Here is a 23872-nt window from a genome sequence, read left to right on the forward strand (position 1 = left end):
GCTCTAGTCTTTATAACGCTAGAGTAGTAATTAATAGATTAGACGTGGTGTTTAGTCTTGCAATTACCTGGAATTGCACCCAATCCTGCGGATTGTTGTGGTAGCCTTAGTATAGTGACAGCCCTAACGGTCGACGTATTCCACCTCGTTCGGATCGGTGTTTGTAGGACCGTAGTCAGACCTTCCTAGCCCCCTTCTCATCTCTTTCTGTGGTTAGTGCTCTGATGTCCCGATATAGATAATCTTGAAGTAATTCTTGATTCTTAGATCAACTAGAGAACTCTCAGGAAACTTCCTCTCTTCCCACCAAAAATATTCATATAGTTATCTTTGGGCGATCTTGGATCTTAATTAGTACACTCACGTTCTCTATGGAAAATCGATACTCTGAAATACTCCCGGGTGAAAGCTACATCGGTATCCGTGCACTTGCGGATTTTTCTGTTTGCGTTTAAAATACCCAACAATTATGCATCTATTTTTTATTTTAGTAAAGTATAAACATGAGTAGAAACACTTAGCTGGATAAATGGGGGTGCTCTCCCCCAAGCTGGATTTTGATGTAATTTCTTCTGATGTAGCTAGCAGGTGGTGGAGGTGTATTTGAATGTCGGCAGCACCCCGACAGCGATGAGAATGTCCTCCGTCTGCTAGTCTTCTTTGATCCTTGAATTATGTGGAGCTCAAATAGACAACAAAGCTTTGTGGAATTGGTTAAGTGTTAGCATAAAATCTCTTAGCCATTATCATGTTGAGCTTCCTCTAATAAATATTACTCTCTTTGGTAGGATCATAAATTTCTTTTTATATTTTCATTTTTATAGGATAGGAATAGATTTATTTTTACTTTTTTTATGCCACCACAGTGAATGTACTTATGGGTTTTCTGCCACGAGCATACTCATATGGGGCTTACTATTTTAAACTTTTTTATTTTCTTTTCAAGATAGCATGATTAACTAACAAGCCATTTAAGGAAAGTAAATAATTTAAGGGAAAAGGGAATGCAGAAAGGATAAATATGGATAACTACCGATTTTACCTTTCGACAAGGGTTCAATGTTTTTAGTCTTGTGAACAAGACTTCTCACCGTGTTCATTCTTTAGGTGCGTCATTTGATTCAGGTGTGGACCTTGACATCTGCACCTCTTGATACGGTGTCACCCATGTTCTTCGTTTGCCCAGCAGTACGAAGTGCGGCGTTGGCAATATCTTGCTCAGTGTGTTTGTGCTCGTAGATCCACGTCCTTCAGTTCATAGAGTCTGAGAGTTGAAAAAATTCCTGTTGGTGGAAAACAAGTGCATGGGTCCTGTTGGTGGAAAACACCAACAGAACCAAAAGTATATTTATTCTTCTCTATCCTTAAGCATAGGGAGCAAGACAAAGTTGATGGGTGATATGTTCATGAGTGTAGCATTTAAAACATTTGTCAGATCAGATCGCTCAACCTTAAGGAAAGATAATCTATCTATGTATATGTCTTTTTCTTTATATCTTCCCAAAGATTGAATGTGCAACATTTTAGATTAGGAGTGTGGGATCATGGAAGTAGTACTGGGAACAAAGATTAAAGGACTAAACATGCTGGATCAGTTGGGTTGGGTAATTTGGAGTTATAAATCATACATATTTGTCTCTTTATTTATGTGAATGCCAGAATCAAGGGGAAGCTTATAAAAGTGATATTCCCATATCTTAAGATGTTACCTTAATTGAAGAGTGACGGAACCATCTCACCTTGTGGAAGCTTCCCATTCGTAGTGGTTGTGTATCTTGTTTATGTACTTTGTCTCCTTCCATGGATCATCTCTCTATGATGAATGAGCTATGTCCTTCTTGTGCAAATTGTTAAACTTCATGTGTCTCTCTCTTCAGCTCATATGTGAGTTTATCTCAGGACTTCCCAAATTGATATTGAAAGTTTTTCTGCAGGGGTTAGTCCAAAAAAATATACTAATGTCTACACAAGCAGTTTTTAGTTCAATAACCGAACTAGACTCCATGTCTAATCAGATTAAGGAAGGCTATTTAACCTAAGCACCATGCTTAATTTAAAAGCCAATAGAAGTATCTGTAGTACTTCCAAACTAACACTTACTAGGATAAATAAAGGTAGCATGATGGCATTTATAGAGATCTACTTAAGTGGAGATGAAGTAGTGTGATTAGTATTTAATCAATTGAGCATGTCTCAAAGGTAGGGACAACCAACATAGCAATATGGCAAAGGATGTTTTTATGTAAGGTACTCCCTCAAGCTTGAATTTTGCAAGATTCAAGTTTGGATGAATTTAATTCAGTGTTGCATAATGATTGGTTGGACATACCTTGTACTTGCTTGTCGTTCATCCGATCTTCTTGCTCCAATCTTGGAAAGGTTAGTGACAAGAACACCCGAAGGAATATTTTTACAATTATCCTTATATGCTCAATATACCAGGTAATATTGCAAAAAGCTCATGTTACGATCTGATCAGTGCTTATTTTAGGACACTAAGCTCGTCCTTGGGAAACCATCAGTTTATGTTGGCGAAGTGGTTTCCCCTCCGACGCCAACCTTTGTATATCAAGATTAGCTCAACGAGATCTGCAATCTTTATGATAGACATTGTTGACGGTCCTTAAGTATCAAATTTAATTATCAAATAAACAAAGAAAATGATCCAAATGAAATCAACATCTAGACTTAGGGTTTTATCTGACAGAATTCCACGAGTTTTGGTGTTTGTCTATTTCTGCAGGAGGTTATCGGGAAATACGGAAGAAAGTCCCACACATCGGGATTACATAGAGATATCAATGTGCCGCGCAATTATCTTACATCTAGAAGACTCCAGAAGCCACGGGAAGGAAGCGGAGGCCGAACGGGGCTAGAGGCAGGGCGCCCGCCCTCCTGCCCTGGGCGCCCGCCCTGACTTGGAGGCCAATCAGGACTCTGTTGTCGTGAGATCTCCACCGACCTAAAGGATCAAGGATAACCGTTCAATCTATGTCGGTTTGATCCAACGGCCCATATTCACTTGAAGGGACTATAAAACCAGACCCCCTGGCCCCTGGAGGAGAGAGCCTCTCAACCCTAATTCATTATTCTTCAAGGGAGAAGAAGCTTTTGATCAAGATTAGAGCCACCACATCAATTAGACATCTAGATTAGTATAGCTACATAGGATTAGAACTAGATGGAGTCAATCTTCGATTGGTTTCCGGATCTGTCAAGAGGATTCTTGGTAATTCTCTAATTGTGCTTCTAATTGTTCTTCTAATTATCTTTGATCTTCAATATTATGAATATGACTTTGTTCTACTTCAATATATTGCTTATGACTTTGCTCTACTTGCTTATATTCAAGATTATATTGTTCTTAGTTTATCATAGTTATGTACTTGGCTTAGTTAGATTGGATCTATATACATGTTTAGGATCATATAGCGTTTATCCATTGGATCCATGGGTAAATGATAGATATTGTGTAGGCGTGGTGCTTATACCGTATTTATCTACGATTGTACCCAATATGCCAGATCGTGGGGTAGTTCGTGATAGTGACAGCTTCATTGATTCTTATATAGTCCCCCTCTCGTGTATTGGGCTGGCAGAGCAATATTATTACTGGTTAGTGATTGCTATGTTTCTCATTTACCTTGCTAATATCACTATGCATAGGTGTAGTCTTGTCTCACAATGATTGCTAAGTATGCTTGCACTAATTATGATAATGCTAGACTATATAGTTGAGAATAACTTAGGGAATATTCTTGTAGTTCATTCTAATTCAATGCTAATGACTTTCTAGAGTATCTAATTGAGATGCTTATCATATTTATATGTGGCTGATCAGATTAATTATCTTTGTCACTATTCATTACTTTATATCCTTTATGTGACACTTACCCCTGTATGAAAGAGTTAGATAAATGTTCTCAATTATACATGCAATGATAGATACTCAATCTCATATTCTATTCTGTAATCAATATTGATGATTGTTAATCCCTTCCCAGTGGTAAAAATATAAATAACGATACTTGGAATACTTCCCGGTTAAAATGCTACATCGGTATTAATCTATGCGCTTGTAGATCCCATTCATTATTTATTTAGAAGAGCAATTGCATATTTCAATGCCGCGTCTCTCATGTCATGCTGGGGATGACAACTTGGCTTAAGTGGTGTGAGGGATAGGTTTGTCATTTTTGGCACCGTTGCTAGAATTAGAAAACTAAGTCTACTTTTGGTAATGATGTTAAGAATACCCAACAGTCATATGCATCGACAACCGCCCTTTTAAAGTTTTTGTAAATAGAAAGGAAGAGGGGGTTGGAGATCTCAAATGTGGTGATGTTGGAGAGACCAATAGATTGGGAAGATATTTCATATGAGCATGGAGTAAACGAAGTGGCTATGAAATAAATTCCATGCTCATTAATGTTATCTTCATCTCTAATTTGACTGTTTAGAGTTTCTCTTGGATTGGTCCCGTCTATGTCCTCTTCTATAGAAGGGTGAATCTCATATTCAAAGGCAGTTAAAGACTCAACATCTGAAATTGAGCCAAGGTCAGAATCCATTAAGGCTTCTTCCTTGTCCTTCCATTCTACACATTCCAGCCATTTAGAATTTGTGATCAAGACAAGGGAGATAATAGAATCTTCTATATGGCTTAGCTCTCCTTCTATGGCATTACTTAACATGTCATCCTCATGGTCTTTATGACTCCTAAGGTATGATCGTTTTGATGGATTGCTAGGATCATCATGAGACTGAAAAGGAGAGGGATAAGAGGGGTCTCTAAGGTCAAGGATGGATTTAGAATTTGTGAACATGGAAGGGGAGTAGATAGAATTTTCTATATGGTTTAGCTCTCCTTCACTTGATATGCCATCCTCGACTTCTTCATAACAGGAACCACGACATTCTCTAAGAGAACCATTATTGCAAGGATTTGAATTATCCCTGCTTGAAGGTCTCTTATGGAACCAGAAGTCTAAACCATCAGTATCTGAAAGATTTAAGGTTGGAATTCCTTCCACCCTTAGAGAATTTTGGGGTATTGATGGGTTAGGATCGATAGCTAAAGTTTGGGATTGAAGTGGTTGTGATCTGGCTATCGAAACTTCTTCTACTTGTCTAGGAACTGATTCTTTCTCTTTCTCATGGATATAAATGCTAGGAGACTTTCTACTCATTAAATCAATCAAATTCCAAGCTTCACTAGCGGACACGTGGTGGAAAGATCCTCCAGAGGCCACCTGAAGGGTTTGCTTATTTTCCCTACTAAGTGTTGATATTTGGTAACGCAATAAGGAAACGATCCGCAAGCGCACGGATATCGGTGAGCATTTCACCCGGGAGGTTATCCAGAGTTATCGTATTTATATTTTTACCACTGGGAGAAAGGGTGCATCTGACTAACCAAATCTATTGCTACTATCCCTTTAGGCTACAAAGAATGTCTCTCGATGTGAGTGATAAATAGAGAAGACTGCAACCGTAGTGTCCTTCTAACCTTGGTAAGGATGATCTATTGCTCTAATGGGGAGGCTAAAGGAGTCTAGACACCACAAAGGATGTTCAACCCGCACCTATAAACCCTATCCTTCCTGCTAACGAGATGTGATCTGCAAAGGTAACTCGGAATTGTCACGTTCCTCACTACTACCACGGTCCAGCTAGTCAGGAAATATCTATGAGTACCCCAGCCTAAACACCACGTTTATGCCAGCAATGATTACTCTAAACTCTACACGAAGAGATTAAAGTAAACTCATAAACCATAAGAACAATAAAACAAGAACTTACTAGAATTTAGAAGTCGAATTACTGAAGAATCCTAGGAGCAAGCTTCGGGTTAGGAGAACTTGATCCCGCAGGTACAACTCGGAGTAGACACCGACAGGCCGGCCTTCCTCTGATCTACACCTCCACTCTATCTCTCTCAATCTAGTAGAAACTAGAAGATCTATTTCTACTTTACATTGGTTGCTAAGCCTAAAAAGAAATATTATTTAGAGAAGAGGTTTTCCTTCGAGGGCACCCCTCAATCTCTATGATAATTTCTTCATGTCTTCTCGAGGGGCTAGGGGGGTCTCCTAATATAGTCCTCCCCTTCTATGCGTTTTTGGGTCGGTAGGCGAGGTGGTACTACGTTATTCTGGATCCAATAGGTCGGTGGAGATCTCCCGAGAGAAAGAGTCCTGATTGGGCTCGACAGGTGGGCGGGCGCCCAAGGAAACTGGGCGGGTGCCCAGGTCCTGGCCCCGTTTCGCCTCCGCTTCGGTCTCGTGGCTTCTGGAGTCTTCTAGATGGTAGAAAATTGCGCGGTGCGTTGATATCTCTATGTAATCCTGACATGTGGGCCCTTCTTCCTTATTTCCTGATAACCCCCTGCAGAAATAGACAAACACCAAAACTCGTGGAATTCTGTCAGATAAAACCCTAAGTCTAGATGTTGATTTGATTTGGATCCTTTTCTTTGTTTATTTGATAATTAAATTTGATACTTAAGGACCGTCAACAAGCTCCCCCAAGCTTACCTCTTGCTCGTCCCTGAGCAAGGATAGACTCAGCAATGGATTAGAAGTTGTTGCAATATCTTTAAAGATTGACGGTACACATGCTTTTTAAATAAGATCTCATCTCTAAGTTAGAGTAAACTGTCAAGAATTAAAACTTACTTTACATTCACCATGGGACTTGTAACCGTCACTTCTGTCTTGAGAGGTTAAAAGATAGAACAGTCTAGCCAAGTGCCATGTCTCTTATTCTTGATCAGCTATAGCTCTGGGGTTTTTGCAGATTTTCAAATAAAACTCAGAGATTCCTTGTATGACTCTCTCATATCTCTCTTTTGTGATATTTCTGGATCCTTACCAAGGCATTGATGGTATATGCCTTCTCTCAAGATATGTGGTATTTGTGGTATAAGGCATTGCCTTCTCTCTCACCCTACTCTAATAAGGCTTGATATCTGGAGCTCATAGGTGGGAGACAGCTAGTACATACTTACAAGACATTTATTGCATAGTCAAACCATGGATCCAGAGAAACAAATCAATAAGCCAAATCAAGATGTGCATGTGTGGCGAATGAATGGTGTATGGTGACGATGGTAATAACAATGGTGAAAGTCTAGTTCTACATTTGCTCTTTTGAGGGGATACATACCTTCCTTGCTTTTTTGAAACTTTATGAGGAGAATGAGATGCTCTCTCTCTTTTTTTTCAGGTGGGTATCTTGTACCCCTAATTCTACTGTCGGACACTTGTCCATTTTTACCTCTCGTCTCACTTTTTCTTTCTTTCGAGGTTCCGGGCACTTGCCCCTTTTTATTTCCTCGTTTATATATTTTTTCTTCTCTTTTCTTTTTTTTTCAGAGCACTCATCTCTTGAGATAATATAGCAAGTGGTAGTAACCAAAATATTTGGAGCATCTATTTCACAGGGAATGACAGGGATAGGAAAATGATTTTGACTATTCTCTCCCAGATTAGGAGTAGAATATTTTTGGGTGATTCTGGAGATGGAAATGGATGGATATGTGTGGATGGTACTTCCAGAGTAGAAGTAGCATATATGAGTGAACGTGCAAGTGAATCTTGATTTAACCACATGATAAGTTCCTAAGGGTCTACACAGCTTGACCATACTCAATGCTCATAAGCAGTAAATAGTAAATGTGTGGCTCAAAGTCTAGCAAGCATGTATATATGGCTGTGGTAGGAATTTAAACTCTCATCATACAGGAACTCATCATGTAATATTTTAAAGATTTTTCAAGATAAAATTTTCCCGAATTCTAGCATCTCTAGGAACAGATAAACAGTAGCTCAACATTCCCATATCATATCCGTTAACAACTTAGATTTCAGATCAAGTATTCATCCCACAAGTTTAGATCTAGAGCAAGCTTTAAATTATAATAGTTATGTCTAAACTTGAGAGAGAACTTCAAAATTGCAAATTAGGCGGAGCAACTATTCATCATATCCATGCTAGAGTTTTATTATTAAGATTCAGTTTAGCATAGCCACTTTATTTATTTATTAAACATACTAAGCAAAAGATATATATAAGCACAAAATCTTTTTTTGGTTTTTCATAGTTTATGTATTTTAATATTCTAACATAATATAAGTATAAAGATAGGTAGAAATACTTAGCGAGAATAATGGGGGTGCTCTCCCCCAAGCTGAATTTTGACGTAATTTCTTTTGATGTAGCTAGCAGGTGGCAGAGGTGTATTTGAAAGTCAGCAGCATTCTGACAGCGATTAGAATGTCCTCCGTCTGCTAGTCTTCTTGATTCTTAAGTTCTGTGGAACTCAAATAGACAACAAAGCTTGTGGAACTAATTAAGTGTTAGCATAAATATCTAGCCTTCATCATGTTGAGCTTTCTTAATAAATGTTATTTATTTAGCAGGATCATACACTTATTATTATTATTATTATTATTATATTTTTTTTATATTTTTATTGTAAGATGAAAAATTATTTATTTTATTTTTATGCCACCACAGTAAATGTACTTATGGGTTTTATGCCATGAGCATACTCACATGGGGCTTACTATTTAACATTTTTATTTTCTTTTCAAGATAGCATGAACCTGATTAACTAAGAAAATTATAATTGAATAATTGAAAGGAAAGGGTAACTACCAAGTTTACCTCTTGGCAAGGCGTTCGGTATTTTTAAGTCCTCCGAACGGGACTCTCTGTTTTCTCAGTCGTCCTAGGACTCGCTAGGTGGCGTAGTCGGTGATTCCGGCGGCGCCTCTCTTCGTGTATAACCATCTTCTCCCTCCACACCTGACTCGGTGCTACGGTCTCCTCAGGACAGTTCTGTTCAAGCTGTATGTCTTCAGTCCTTATCACTTCTCCTTCGTAGTCTACCCATCCGTTCTTGATGATTTGCCTCCTCTGGTTGCGGTTGCGTCGTCTTCTTGTCCTGACCTTCTCAGAGGGGAAGTACATGTAGACTTCTCCGGTTCCAATGTAGATGATTGCTTTGATAGTGTTGAGGAACGGTCTTCCAAGGATGGTGGGTGGATCATATTCGTCTTCTCCCATGTCAATGACCTGAAAATCATCTGGAGCTGAATATATTGGTTGTAGGGGCATGGTTCCATGCAGGAGCTGATAAGTGACTGCGGCCAGTATGTTGTCGTCAGATCCGGTGTCGTAGAGTGTCTTCTAAAAAGAGTATCCATTGATTGCGCACTCGCTGCTTGGAACACCAGGGTCGTCCTTCTTGATCAAGAAAAGTGACTTGAGTCGACGATGCTGACCTCTTCCGACAAGGATCCAATGTTTTAAGTCTTTTGGACAAGACTTTCCACCTTCTTCATCCTTTAGGTGCATCATTTGATTAGGTGTGGACCTTGACGTCTGCACCTCTTGATATGGTGTCACCCATGTTCTTCTTTGCCCAGCAGTTTGAAGTATGGTGTTGGCAATATCCTGCTCAGTGTGTTTGTGCTCATAGATCCAGGTCCTTCACTTGGTGGAGTCTGGGAGTTGTAAAACTCCTCCATGTTTTTCTTGAAGTGTGCCTGTTCATAGAGACAAGGCAGAGATCAAGTGCATGGGCTCTGTTGGTGGAAAACACCAACAGAACCAAAAGTGTATTTGTTCTTCTCTAACCTTAAGCATAGTGAGCAAGACAAAGTTGATGGATAATAAGATCATGAGTGTAGTATTTGAAACATTTATCAGATCAGATGGCTCAACCTAATGAAAAGATAATCTATCTATATTTATGTTTTGTTTATATCTTCCCAAAGATTGAATGTGCAACATACTAGCTTATATGATTAGGAGTGTGGGATCACGAAGGTAGTACTAAGAGTAAAGATTAAAGGACTAAACATGCTGAATTAATTGGGTTGGTTAATTTGGAGCTACAAATCATACATGTTTGTCTCTTTTATTCATGTGTATGCCAAAACCAAGGAGAAGCTTATAAAAGTGATAGTCGCGTACCTTAAGATGTTACCTTACTTGAAGAGTGATGGTATAGTATCACCTTGTGGAAGCTTTCCTTTCTTAGCGGTTGTGCATCTTGTTTATGTAGTTTGTCTCCTTCCATGGATCATCTCTTTATGATGAATGAGCTATGTCCTTCTTGTGCAAATTGTTAAACTTTATGTGTCTCCTTTATCTCCAATGAGTTTATATCTCAAGACTTCCCAAGTTGATAATGAAAGTTTTCCTGCAGGGGTTAGTCCGACAAAATATACCAATGTCTACTCAAGCAGTTTTTAGTTCAGTAACCAAACTAGACTCCATGTATAATCAGATTAAGGAAGGCTGTTTAACCTAAGCACCATGCTTAATTTAAATGCCAATGGAAGTATGTCGAGTACTTCCAAACCAACACTTACTAGGATAAACAAAGGTAGCATGATGGCATTTATAGAGATCTACTCAAGTGGAGATGAAGTAGTGTGATTAGTATTTAACAAATTGAGCATGTCTCAAAGGTAGGGACAACCAACATAGCAACATGGCAAATGATGTTTTAGTAAAGTACTCCCCCAAGCTTGAATTTTGAAAATTTCAAGTTTGGATGAATTTAATTCAATGTTGTGTGATGGTTGGTTGGACATACCCTGTGCTTGTCATTCATCCGATCTTCTTGCTCCAATCCTGGAAAGGTTAGTGACAAGAATACCCGAAGGAATATTTCTGCAATTATCTTTCAATACACAAGGCAATGTTGCAAATAATTAGAAGTTCATGTTATGATCTGATAAGTGCTTCTTTTAGGACACTAAGCTTGTCCTTGGGAAACCATCAAGTTATGTTGGTGAAGTGGTTTCCCCTCCAACACCTACCTATATCAAGATCAACTCAACGAGATCTGCAATATTTATTATAGACATATGCATCGACAACCGCCTTTTTAAAGTTTTTATAAATGAAGAGGAACAGGGGGTTGGAGATCGCAAATGTGGTAAGGATGGAGAGACAAATTGATTGGAGAGATGTTTTATATGAGCAAGGACTGGGTGAGGTATTTATGAAATAACTTCCATGCTCACTGTTGTTTCTCTCATTGTCAAACTCCAAGGATGATTCTTCATGAATGCTTAAAATTTCTCTAGGATTGTCTCTCAAGTTTGTTTTATCTATTCATTCAATGGTGATAGCACATGGATTTTTAATGCCCTCTAGCCATTGATGTTGCTCTTCTCGATCCTCCTTCTTATGCATGGGATGTCTAGAGAGATTCATAGGATTATCGGGAGGTTCAAGAGAAAAAGCATAGTAGAAATTATTAAGCTCAAGGATGGGTTGGATAGCCGAATTATGGGATTGAAATGTTTGGAAATCGGCTATTGAAACTTCCTCTCCTTGTATGGGAGATGATTCCTTCTCTATCTCTAAGATTTTTCTATGAAGACTAGTGCAAGAAGGATATCTACGAATGAAGACATACCTTCCTGTACTAATAGATAAAGAAAGAAAGACTCTACCAAAGGTTATATGATTAAGACCAATGTGAAAATATCTAGGAAAAACATGGTCTTGTAGGGCTAGGTCTTAACCAGAATTTATAGAAAAATTAAAAGATTCCCTAGGTGTAGCTAAAAGTGCATTATCTTTTTGATTAAAAGACAGGACCTCAGCTATAGAAAAGGGTTGGTTTTGACCTATTGCAATCAACTCCGGACACAGATCATAATTAGGGGCAGGACGTGTTGACTACCATGGTCTATGGCTGGTCTCCGAAGGTGCAAAGAATTTAATAATAGGTATGGAATTTGAGTTATCCATAAAGATAAAAATAAAAAGATAAAAGAATAAAAGTATAAAAGTATAATACAAGATAATAGCAAGACTCAAAGTTATCTCAGCAAACCGTCTTTCTCCCCGGCAACGGCGCCAGAAATGCTTGTTGATATTTGGTAACGCAATAAGGAAACGATCCGCAAGCGCACGGATATCGGTGAGCATTTCGCACGGGAGGTTATCCAGAGTTATCGTATTTATATTTTTACCACTGGGAGAAAGGGTGCATCTGACTAACCAAATCTATTGCTACTATCCCTTTAGGCTACAAAGAATGTCTCTCGATGTGAGTGATAAATAGAGAAGACTGCAACCGTAGTGTCCTTCTAACCTTGGTAAGGATGATCTATTGCTCTAATGGGGAGGCTAACGGAATCTAGACACCACAAAGGATGTTCAACCCGCACCTATAAACCCTATCCTTCCTGCTAACGAGATGTGATCTGCAAAGGTAACTCGGAGTTGTCACGTTCCTCACTACTACCACGGTCCAGCTAGTCAGGGAATATCTATGGGTACCCCAGCCTAAACACCACGTTTACGCCAGCAATGATTAATCTAAACTCTACGCGAAGAGATTAAAGTAAACTCATAAACCATAAGAACAATAAAACAAGAACTTACTAGAATTTAGAAGTCGAATTACTGAAGAATCCTAGGAGCAAGCTTCGGGTTAGGAGAACTTGATCCCGCAGGTACAACTCGGAGTAGACACCGACAGGCCGGCCTTCCTCCGATCTACACCTCCACTCTATCTCTCTCAATCTAGTAGAAACTAGAAGATCTATTTCTACTTTACATTGGTTGCTAATCCTAAAAAGAAATATTATTTAGAGAAGAGGTTTTCCTTCGAGGGCACCCCTCAATCTCTATGATAATTTCTTCATGTCTTCTCCAGGGGCCAGGGGGGTCTCCTTATATAGTCCTCCCCTTCTATGCGTTTTTAGGTCGGTAGACGAGGTGGTACTACGTTATTCTGGATCCAATAGGTCGGTGGAGATCTCCCGAGAGAAAGAGTCCTGATTGGGCTCGACAGGTGGGCGGGCACCCAAGGAAACTGGGCGGGCGCCCAGGTCCTGGCCCTGCTTCACCTCCGCTTCGGTCTCGTGGCTTCTGGAGTCTTCTAGATGGTAGAAAATTGCACGGTGCGTTGATATCTCTATGTAATCCTGACATGTGGGCCCTTCTTTCTTATTTCCTGATAACCCCCTGCAGAAATAGACAAACACCAAAACTCGTGGAATTCTGTCAGATAAAACCCTAAGTCTAGATGTTGATTTCATTTGGATCCTTTTCTTTGTTTATTTGATAATTAAATTTGATACTTAAGGACCGTCAACACTCACCACCTACATCATCAAGATTATCACTTGCTCCTTGGGAGCCATTAGTTTCATCAAATTCAACATGAAATGTTTCTTCTACCCTGTTTGTGGCATGGTTAAAGACCCTATATGCCTTGGACTTTGATGAATAGCCAACCAAGTAGCCAATGTGACATCTCCTTTGAAACTTTCCCAAGTGTTGGCGCTTCTTGTAGATATAGCATTTGCACCAAAACACTCTAAAGAATGAGACATCGGGCTTCTTCCCATTAAGCAACTCATATGGTGTCTTCTCTGGGAACTTGTGAGGAAAGAGCCGGTTTGATGCATAGCATGCGGTGTTGATTGCATCGGCCCACATCTTCTCCGAAGTGTTGTACTCATCAAGCATTGTTCTTGCCAAGGTGATCAATGTCTGGTTCTTTCTTTCTACAACCCCATTTTGTTGTGGTGTGCATGTTGAGGAGAACTCATGTTTGATTCCAACTTCATCACAATACTCTTCAATGTTGGTGTTGTCAAACTCTTTGCCATTATCACTTCTAATCTTCTTGATCTTGACATCAAATTGATTTTCGGCATTCTTTGCAAACTTCTTGAATATTGATGCAACTTCGTCCTTGTCTTGCAAGAAGAATGTCCAAGTGTACCGGGAGTAATTATCAACTATGGCCAAGCAATATTTGTTGCCTCCAAGACTAGCATATGTGGTTGGTCCAATAAATCAATGTGGAGTAGCTCTAGCACTCTAGAAGTAGAGAGATAGGCCTTGGTTGGATGGGTGTTAGCTACTTGCTTGCCGGCTTGGCATGCACTACAAAGCTTGTTGTTGACGGTCCTTAAGTACTAAAATTAATAATCAAATAAACATGAAAAAGGATCAATATAAAACAAACATCTAGAATTAGGGTTTTATCTGACAGAATTCCACGAGCTTTGGTGTTTATCTATTTCTGCAGGGGTTTATCAGAAAATAGGGAGAGAAGGCCCACATGTCATGTTTACAACGAGATAATTACGTGCCGCGCAATTTTCCTCAATCTAGAAGGATCCAGAAGCCACGGGAACGAACGGGACGCGAATCGGGCTCGGGAGCTGGGCGGCCGCCCACCCCCCTTGGGCGCCCGCCCTGGCCAAGAGGCCAATCAGGACTCTGCTTCGGGGCAAGACTCCACCGACCTAAAGGATCAATCTAAACTATACAATCTATGTCGGTTTGATCCAATGGCTCACGTTCACTTGAGGGGACTATAAAACCAGACCCCCTGGCCCCTGGAGGAGAGAGGAGAAATCATTATTCAGAGGTAGCCATCAAAGTTAGGGTTTAGATCTCTCTCCCGCAGAGAATTAGAATTAGCTACTCCCTAATCCTTCAAGTTTAGAGGTTGATTAGATAGCAATTAGAGAAGTAGAGCACTACGCTCTGGATTCGAATCTTCGGTAATAAAGATTGGTATTATTCATATCTTTCTCTAATTCTATTGTTCTAATTGCATTATGTCTCTAATTATTATGTTCTTAGTTTGCTCTAGTTCTATATTTGATATAGTTCTAATTGATAATGAGTTTATGTATAAGTTTGCAAAGCGCTTAGCTCTTGACGCGAGGGAGTTAGGTGATAGATCACATGTGAGCATGGTGCTTAGATGTTATTTATCTGCAAATGTATCCTATTGGCCGAGTCGTGTGGTAGTTCGCGATAGTGACAGCTTCGTTGATTCTTATATAGTCCACCCTCCGTTGATAGGACAGGCAGAACCGGTATTGTGGAGTAAGTCATGCGATGTTCTGATTTACTTTATCAATGTTCCTTATACATTAATGAAGAGTCTTTTATGCTATACATGATCTTGTAGATAACTAGAGTAGATTATGACTTAGTAGTTAGTAGATAACTTAGAATCCATTCTCTAGCTAATCCGACATCACCTACATATATGAGGAGTAGTCTATTTTCTAATCGCTGTGTTATCTACCCATGAACTTATACTTTTTTATCAATATCTTTATGGTTTACCCCCTGCTAAAGTAAGTGACTGTGTGACGAGTTTCTCATTAGTAATCATGTTCTTGCAAGTTTATCTCTAGTCTATGCCTTGATAGATTTTGCCCATTGATTTAATTCCATCTTCTTGAGATCCCCTAAGCAAAATTATAAATAACGATACCTGGAATACTTATCCTGGTGAAATGCTACAATGAGGTGTTTTATCTGTGCGCTTGCGGATAGAATAGATTATTTTCTAAAGAGGCTTTACATTTATAAATACCTTTGTACACTCTGGCGCCATGCTAGGGATGACAACCTAGTATCTAAGTGGTGTTAGCTAGTGTCAACACTTGTCCTTTTCGAAGGTCACATCCTTCAAGCCTCTAATCAATTCTTTCTTCATAAACTTCTTGAGTGTACCCATTCCAACATGTGCTAACCTTCTAGGCCACAACCACCCAAGTGAGGTCTTGGTGAATAAGCAAGTCTTGACATCAACTTCATCGGATGAGAAATCAACTACATATAAGTTGTTGTGTCGGAAGCCTTTGAATACCATCTCATTGTCATCCTCCTTGGTCACTATTGTTGACGGTCCTTAAGTATCAAATTTAATCATCAAATAAATAACGAAAAGGATCCAAATGCAACCAACACCTAGACTTAGGGTTTGATCTCACAGAATTCCACAAGTTTTGGTGTTTGTCTATTTCTACAGGGGGTTATTAGGAAATATGGAGGAAAGGCCCACACGTCGGGTTTACATAGAGATATTAATGTGCCGCATAATTTTCTATCATCTAGAAGACTCCAGAAGCCACGAGAACAAACGGGAAGCCGAGCGGGCTCGGGGGCAGGGCGCCCGCCCTCCCCCCTTGGGCGCCCGCCCTGTCCCAGAGTCCAATCAGGACTCGCTTTGGGGATTACGCTCCACCGACCTAAAGGATCAAGGATAACCGTTCAATCAATGCCGGTTTGATCCGACGGCCCAGATTCACTTGAGGGGACTATATAAGCAGACCTCCTGGCCCCTGGAGGAGGCACCCCTTGATCCCTATTCATTATTCATAGACAGAGCAAAAGCTAGGGTTTGGAGATGAGAGCTCTCCTCTCTTCTCTAAACTAGAGTAGATCTAGATAGTAACGAGATCGAGAGGGAGGGAGGTTTGGAGGAGAGGCCGGCCTGTCGGTTCTTCCTCCGGTTGTACTTCGTCATGATCAAGCTCTAATTAAGCTTGCTCATGGGATGACTCTGTTAATCTACTTCTAATTCATTATGCAATTACTAATCATGTATGTTCTGGTTCACAACTCTTTTGAGTACTTTAATCTATAGGACGCTATAGGTGAGAGTTGTAGTATAGGTGTAAGCGTGGTGCTTACACCTAGATTACTTGTGGATATCCCCTGTCTAGCTGGATCGTGTGGTAGGCCGCGTAGGTGACAGTTACGTTGGTCCCCTGTAGTCCACCTCTTGTTAGCAGGACAGGTAGGGTTTATTGGCCTATGGATAAGCATCCTTTGTGGTGTATTCTTATCACGTGGTTTGTCCCAGACATAGACATATACTAGATTGCTCATATACTAGATTGCTCTACTCTCTATTCCCATATTATCACCCATTGTTATCTTACCTTTAATATTGTTCTTATTCAATTCTACCATCTTTCCTATTCACACCTGTCTATCTATCTTGGTTAAGTTAGGGCGTAGTTGGTTCTCTCGTTTCCCTGTGGATACGATAAAACCTTTGTCCGGGTAAAAGCTATAACGGTATCCGTGCGCTTGCGGATTTATCTATGTGCGTATAAATACCATAGTACACTCTAGTGCCATGCTGGGGATGACAACCTAGTATTCAAGTGATGTTAGCAAGTGTCAACAAGCATTTTTGGTGCCGTTGCCGGGGAAACGGTTGCTGAGTTTACTACGAACTAGCTTAACCATTTTCTAAAAAAATAAAAAAACATATTTCCTTTTATCCTTTGTCTCATCTCTGCTATTCTTTCTTCTTATCTAATCCTTGATCTCTGGTCTATCATGAATTCAAACATGTCTATCTATTAGTTTCATAGACCTATGGGCACACATCTCGAACCACCAAAATCTTCAAAGCCTATCATAACATCTAGTTTTGAGATAGACCCCGAATACATAGAATTTGTTCAAAAACATCCTTTCTCAGGAGAAGGTGAGGAAAACCCATACACACACCTAAGAGAGTTTTATAGAGTCTGTGACCTCCTTCGCATAGAAGGCTTGTCCGATGAGACCCTTAAATGGAAGCTCTTTTCGTTCTCTTTAATAGGAATGCTAGACATTGGTATAAACTCAAACTATGGAGTGTTCGTGGAGATTGGAAGGAGTTACATAATAGTTTTCTTTTGAAATATTTTCCAATCTCCAAAGTGGCGGAACTTCGGCATGAGATTATTTCTTTTAGACAACTAGAAGAAGAATCTCTTGGCAAATCGTGGGACCGCTTTATTAACCTTACTCTCACTGGCCCAAAGCTTTCTATTCCAGAAGAAGTTCTTCTAATTCACTTTTTTGAGGGCCTTAGTAGGGAAAATAAGCAAACCTTGAATACAGCCTCTAGAGGATCCTTTTATCAGCTATCCGCTAGTGAAGCTTGGAATTTAATTGATTTAATGAGCGAAAAGTCTCCTAGCTTTTATATCCCTGTGAAAGAGAAAGAACCAGTTCCTAGACAAGAAGAAGAAGTTTCGATAGCCAGATCACAACCACTTCAATCCCAAACTTTAGCTATCGATCCTAGACCACCAATACCCCAAAATTCTCCTAGGGAGGAAGGAATTCCGACCTTAAATCTTTCAGATGCTGATGGTTTAGATTTCTGGTTCCATAAGAGACTTTCAAGCAGGGATAATTCAAATCCTTGCAATAATGGTTCTCTTAGAGAATGTCCTGGTTCCTGTTATGAAGAAGTCGAGGATGACATATCTAGTGAAGGAGAGCTAAACCATATAGAAGATTCTATCTGCTCCCCTTCCATGTTCACAAATTCTAAATCCATCCTTGACCTTAGAGACCCCTCTTATCCCTCTCCTTTTAAGTCTCAAGATGATCCTAACAATCCATCAAGATGATCAAACCATAGGAGTCATAAAGACCAGGAGGATGACATGTCAAGTAATGTCATAGAAGGAGAGCTAAGCCATATAGAAAATTCTAACACCTCCCCTTTCCTGATCACAAGTTCTAAATGGCTAGAATGTGTAGAATGGAAGGACAAGGAAGAAGCCTTAGTGGATTCTGACTTTGGCTCAATTTCAAATGGTGAGTTCTTGACTCCCTTTAAAGATGAGATTCATCCAACTACAGAAGAGGACATATGCGAGACCAATCCAGGAGAAACTCTGAACATTCAGATTGGAGACAAAGATAACATTAATGAGCATGGAATTTCTTTCATAGCCACTTCGTTTACTCCATGCTCATATGCAACATCTTCCCAATCTATTGGTCTCTCCGACATCACCACCCTTGAGATCTGCAACCCCCTCTTCCTTTCTATTTATAAAAACTTTAAAAGGGCGGTTGTCGATGCATATGTCTATAATAAATATTGTAGATCTCGTTGAGTTGATCTTGATATAGGTCAGCGTTGGAAGGGAAACCACTTCGCCAATATAAATTGATGGTTTCCCAAGGACAAGCTTAGTGTCCTAAAATAAGCACTGATCAGATCGTAACATGAGCTTTTAATTATTTGCAACATTACCTTGTGTATTGAGCATATAAGGATAATTGTAAAAATATTCCTTTGGGTATTCTTGTCACTAACCTTTCCAGGATTGGAGCAAGAAGATCGTATGAATAACAAGCACAAGGTATGTCCAACCAATCATCATACAACATTGAATTAAATTCATCCAAACTTGAACTTTGCAAAATTCAAGCTTGGGGGAGTACTCTACATAAAAACATCCTTTGCCATGTTGCTATGTTGGTTGTCCCTACCTTTGAGACATGCTCAATTTGTTAAATACTAATCACACTACTTCATCTCCACTTGAGTAGATCTCTATAAATGCTCTCATGCTACCTTTATTTGCTCTATTATATGTCTATGGTTGGAGTAGTTTCATTTATCTCTTAAATAAGCATGGTGCTTAGTTTAGAAATGATGATCTTACTTCCAAGGGATTTTAAATTAAGCATGGTGCTTAGGTTAAAATGCCCTCCTAAATCAAATTAGACATGGTGTCTAGGTTGATTTTTGAGCCGATAGTATGCTATAGTAGATATTGGATATTTTGTTGGACTAACCCCTGCAGGAAAACATTCAATATCGACCTGGGAAGTCCTGAGATAAACTCACATTGGAGACAAAGAGAGAGACACATCAAGTTTAACAATTTACATAAGGAAGACGTTGTTGACGGTCCTTAAGTACCAAATATAATCAGCAAATAAACAAAGAAAAGGATCCAAATACAACCAACATCTAAACTTAGGGTTTTATCTGATAGAATTCCATGAGTTTTGGTGTTTGTCTATTTCTGCAGGGGGTTATCAGGAAATATGGAGGAAAGGCCCACACGTCGGGTTTACATAGAGATATTAACGTGCCGTGCAATTTTCTACTATCTAGAAGACTCCAGAAGCCACGGGAAGGAACAAGAGGCCGAACGGGCTCGGGGGCAGGAAGCCCGCCCTCCCCCCTTGGGCGCCCACCCTGCTACAGTGGCCAATCACGTTCAACCTCGCGGATTATGCTCCACTGACCTAAAGGATCAAGAATAACCATTCAATCAATGTCGGTTTGATCTGATGGCCCAGGTTCACTTGAGGGGACTATATAAGCAGACCCCCTGGCCCCTGGAGGAGGCACCCCCTTAATCATTATTTATTATTCATAGACAGAGCAAAAGCTAGGGTTTAGAGATGAGAGCTCTCCTCTCTTCTCTAAACTAGAGTAGATCTAGATAGAAGCGAGATGGAGAGCGAAGGAGGATTAGAGGAGAGGCCGGCCTGTCGGTTCTTCCTCCGGTTGTTCTTCGTCATGATCAAGCTCTAATCAAGCTTGCTCATGGGATGACTCAGGTAATCTACTTCTAATTCGTTATGCAATTACTAATCATGTATGTTCTGGTTCACAACTCTTTTGAGTACTTCTAATCTATAGGACCCTATAGGTTAGAGTTGTAGTATAGGTGTAAGCGTTGTGCTTAGACCTAGATTACTTGTGGATATTCCCTGTCTAGCTGGATCGTTTGGTAGGCCGCGTAGGTGACAGTTACGTTGGTCCTCTGTAGTCCACCTCTCGTTAGCAGGACGGGTAGGGTTTATCGGCCTAAGGATAAGCATCCTTTGTGGTGTACTCTTATCACGTGGTTCGTCCCAGACATAGGCATACCCCTTTGAAGTAGAGAAACCATAGTTATCCTCTCTATTCTGCTACCATCGCCCATATACCAGAATTGCTCTACTCTCTATTCCCATATTATCACTCACTGTTATCTTACCATTAATATTGTTCTTATTCAATTCTACCATCTTTCCTATTTACACCTATTTACTTATCTTGGTTAAGTTAGAGCGTAGATCAGTTCTCCCGTTTCCCTGTGGATACGATAAAACCTTTAACCGGGTAAAAGCTATAACGGTATCCGTGCGCTTGCGGATTTATCTGTGTGCGTATAAATACCATAGTACACTCTAGTGCCATGCTGGGGATGACAACCTAGTATTCAAGTGGTGTTAGCAAGTGTCAACAAGCATTTTTGGCGCTGTTGCCGGGGAAACGGTTGCTGAGTTGACTACGAACTAGCTTAACCATTTTCAAAATATATATATATATATATGTATATATATATTTTTTTCCTTTTATCCTTTGTCTCATCTCTGCTATTCTTTCTTCTTATCTAATCCTTGATTTCTGGTCTATCATGAATGCAAACATGTCTATCTATCAGTTTCATAGACCTAAGGGTACACATCTCGAACCACCAAAATCTTCAAAACCTATCATAGCATCTAGTTTTGAGATAGACCCCGAATACATAGAATTTGTTCAAAAACAACCTTTCTCAGTAGTAGGTGAGGAAAACCTATACACACACCTAAGAGAGTTTTATCGAGTCTGTGACATCCTTCGCATAGAAGGCATGTCCGATGAGACCCTTAAATGGAAGCTCTTTCCGTTCTCTTTAACAGGAAAAGCTAGACATTGGTACAAACTCAAAGTAAGGAGTGTTCATGGAGATTGGAAGGAGTTATATAGTAGTTTTCTTTCTAAATATTTTCCAATCTCCAAAGTGGTGGAACTTCAGCGTGAGATTCTTTCTTTTAGACAACTGGAAGAAGAATCTCTCGGCAAATCATGGGACCGCTTTATTAACCTTACTCTCACTGGCCCAAAGCTTTTTATTCCCGAAGAAGTTCTTCTAATTCATTTTTTGAGGGCCTTAGTAGGAAAAATAAGCATACCCTTCATGCGGCCTCTGGAGGATCTTTCCACCACCTATCCGCTAGTGAAGCTTGGAATTTGGTTGATTTAATGAGCGGAAAGTCTCCTAGCTTTTATATCCCTGAGAAAGAGAAAGAACTAGTTCCTAGACAAGAAGAAGGAGTTTCGATAGCCAGATCACAACCACTTCAATCCCAAACTTTAGCTATCGATCCTAAACCATCAATATCCCAAAATTCTCCAAGGGAGGAAGGAATTCCGACCTTAAATCTTTCAGATACTGATGGTTTAGACTTCTGGTTCCATACGAGACCTTCAAACAAGGATAATTCAAATCCTTGCAATAATGTTTCTCTTAGAGAATGTTCTGGTTCCTATTATGAAGAAGTCGAGGATGACATATCAAGTGAAGGAGAGCTAAGCCATATAGAAAATTCTATTTGCTCGCCTTCCATGTTCACAAGTTCTAAATCCATCCTTGACCTTAGAGATCCCTCTTATCCCTCTTCTTTTCAGTCTCATGATGATCCTAGCAATTCACCAAGATGACCAAACCATAGGAGTCATGAAGACCATAAGGATGGCATGTCAAGTAATGCCATAGAAGGAGAGCTAAGCTATATAGAAGATTCTATGAGGTCCCCTTTCCTGATCACAAGTTCTAAATGGCTAGAATGTGTAGAATGGATGGATAAGGAAGAAGCCTTAATGGATTCTGACTTTGGCTCAATTTCAAATGGTGAGTTCTTGACTCCCTTTGAAGATGAGATTCATCCAACTACAGAAGAGGACATAGGTGAGACCAATCTAGGAGAAACTCCGAACATTCAGATTGGAGACGAAGATAACATAAATGAGCATGGAATTTATTTCATAGCCACTTCGTTTACTCCATGCTCAGATGTAACATCTTCCCAATCTATTGGTCTCTCCAACATCACCACATTTGAGATCTCTAACCCCCTCTTCCTTTCTATTTATAAAAACTTTAAAAGGGCAGTTGTCGATGCATATATCTATAATAAATATTGCAGATCTCGTTGAATTAATCTTGATATAGGTCAGCGTTGGAAGGGAAACCACTTCGCCGACATAAATTGATAGTTTCCCAAGGACAAGCTTAGTGTCTTAAAATAAGCACTGATCAGATCGTAACATGAGCTTTTAATTATTTACAACATTACCTGGTGTATTGAGCATATAAGGATAATTGTAAAAATATTCCTTCGGGTATTCTTGTCACTAACATTTCTAGGATTAGAGCAAGAAGATCGGATGAATGACAAGCACAAGGTATGTCCAACCCATCATCATACAACATTGAATTAAATCCATCCAAACTTGAATTTTGCAAAATTCAAGCTTGGGGGAGTACTTTACATAAAAACATCATTTGCCATGTTGCTATGTTGGTTGTCCCTACTTTCGAGACATGCTCAATTTGTTAAATACTAATCACACTACTTCATCTCCACTTGAGTAGATCTCTATAAATGCTGTCATGCTACCTTTGTCTATTTACTAGCAAGTGTTGGTTTGGAAGTACTCGCCATACTTTCATTGGCATTTAAATTAAGCATGGTGCTTAGGTTAAATAGCCTTCCTTAATCTGATTAGACATGGAGTCTAGTTTGGTTACTGAACTAAAAACTGCTTGAGTAGATATTGGTATATTTTGTCGGACTAATCCATACAGGAAAACTATCACTATCAACCTGGGAAGTCCTGAGATAAACTAACATCAGGGATGAAGAGAGTGACCCATGAAGTTTAACAATTTGCACAAGAAGGACATAGCTCATTCATCATACAGAGATGATCCTTGTAAGGAGACAAAGTACATAAACAAGATACACAACCACTACGAATGGGAAGCTTCCACAAGGTGAGATGGTACCATCACTCTTCAAGTAAGGTAACACCTTAAGGTACTTGACTATCACTTTTATAAGCTTCTCCTTGGTTTTGGTGTTCATATGAATGAAAGAGACAAACATGTATGATTCACAACTCTAAATTAACCGACCCAATTGATTCAGCATGTTTAGTCCTTTAATCTTTGTCCCTAGTACTACCTCCATGATCCCACACTCCTAATCATATGAGCTAAAATGTTACACATTCAATCTTTGAGAAGATATAAAGAAAAAGACATATACATAGATTATCTTTCCATAAGGTTGAGCGATCTGATCAGACAAATTTTTTAAATGCTACACTCATGATCTTATTATCCATCAAATTTGTCTTGCTCACTATGATTAAGGTTAGAGAAGAACAAATACACTTTTGGTTCTGTTGGTGTTTTCCACCAATAGGACCCAT

Source organism: Sorghum bicolor, chromosome 8 (genome assembly GCF_000003195.3).
Source record: "Sorghum bicolor cultivar BTx623 chromosome 8, Sorghum_bicolor_NCBIv3, whole genome shotgun sequence".
In the NCBI taxonomy this organism is placed as follows: Eukaryota; Viridiplantae; Streptophyta; class Magnoliopsida; order Poales; family Poaceae; genus Sorghum; species Sorghum bicolor.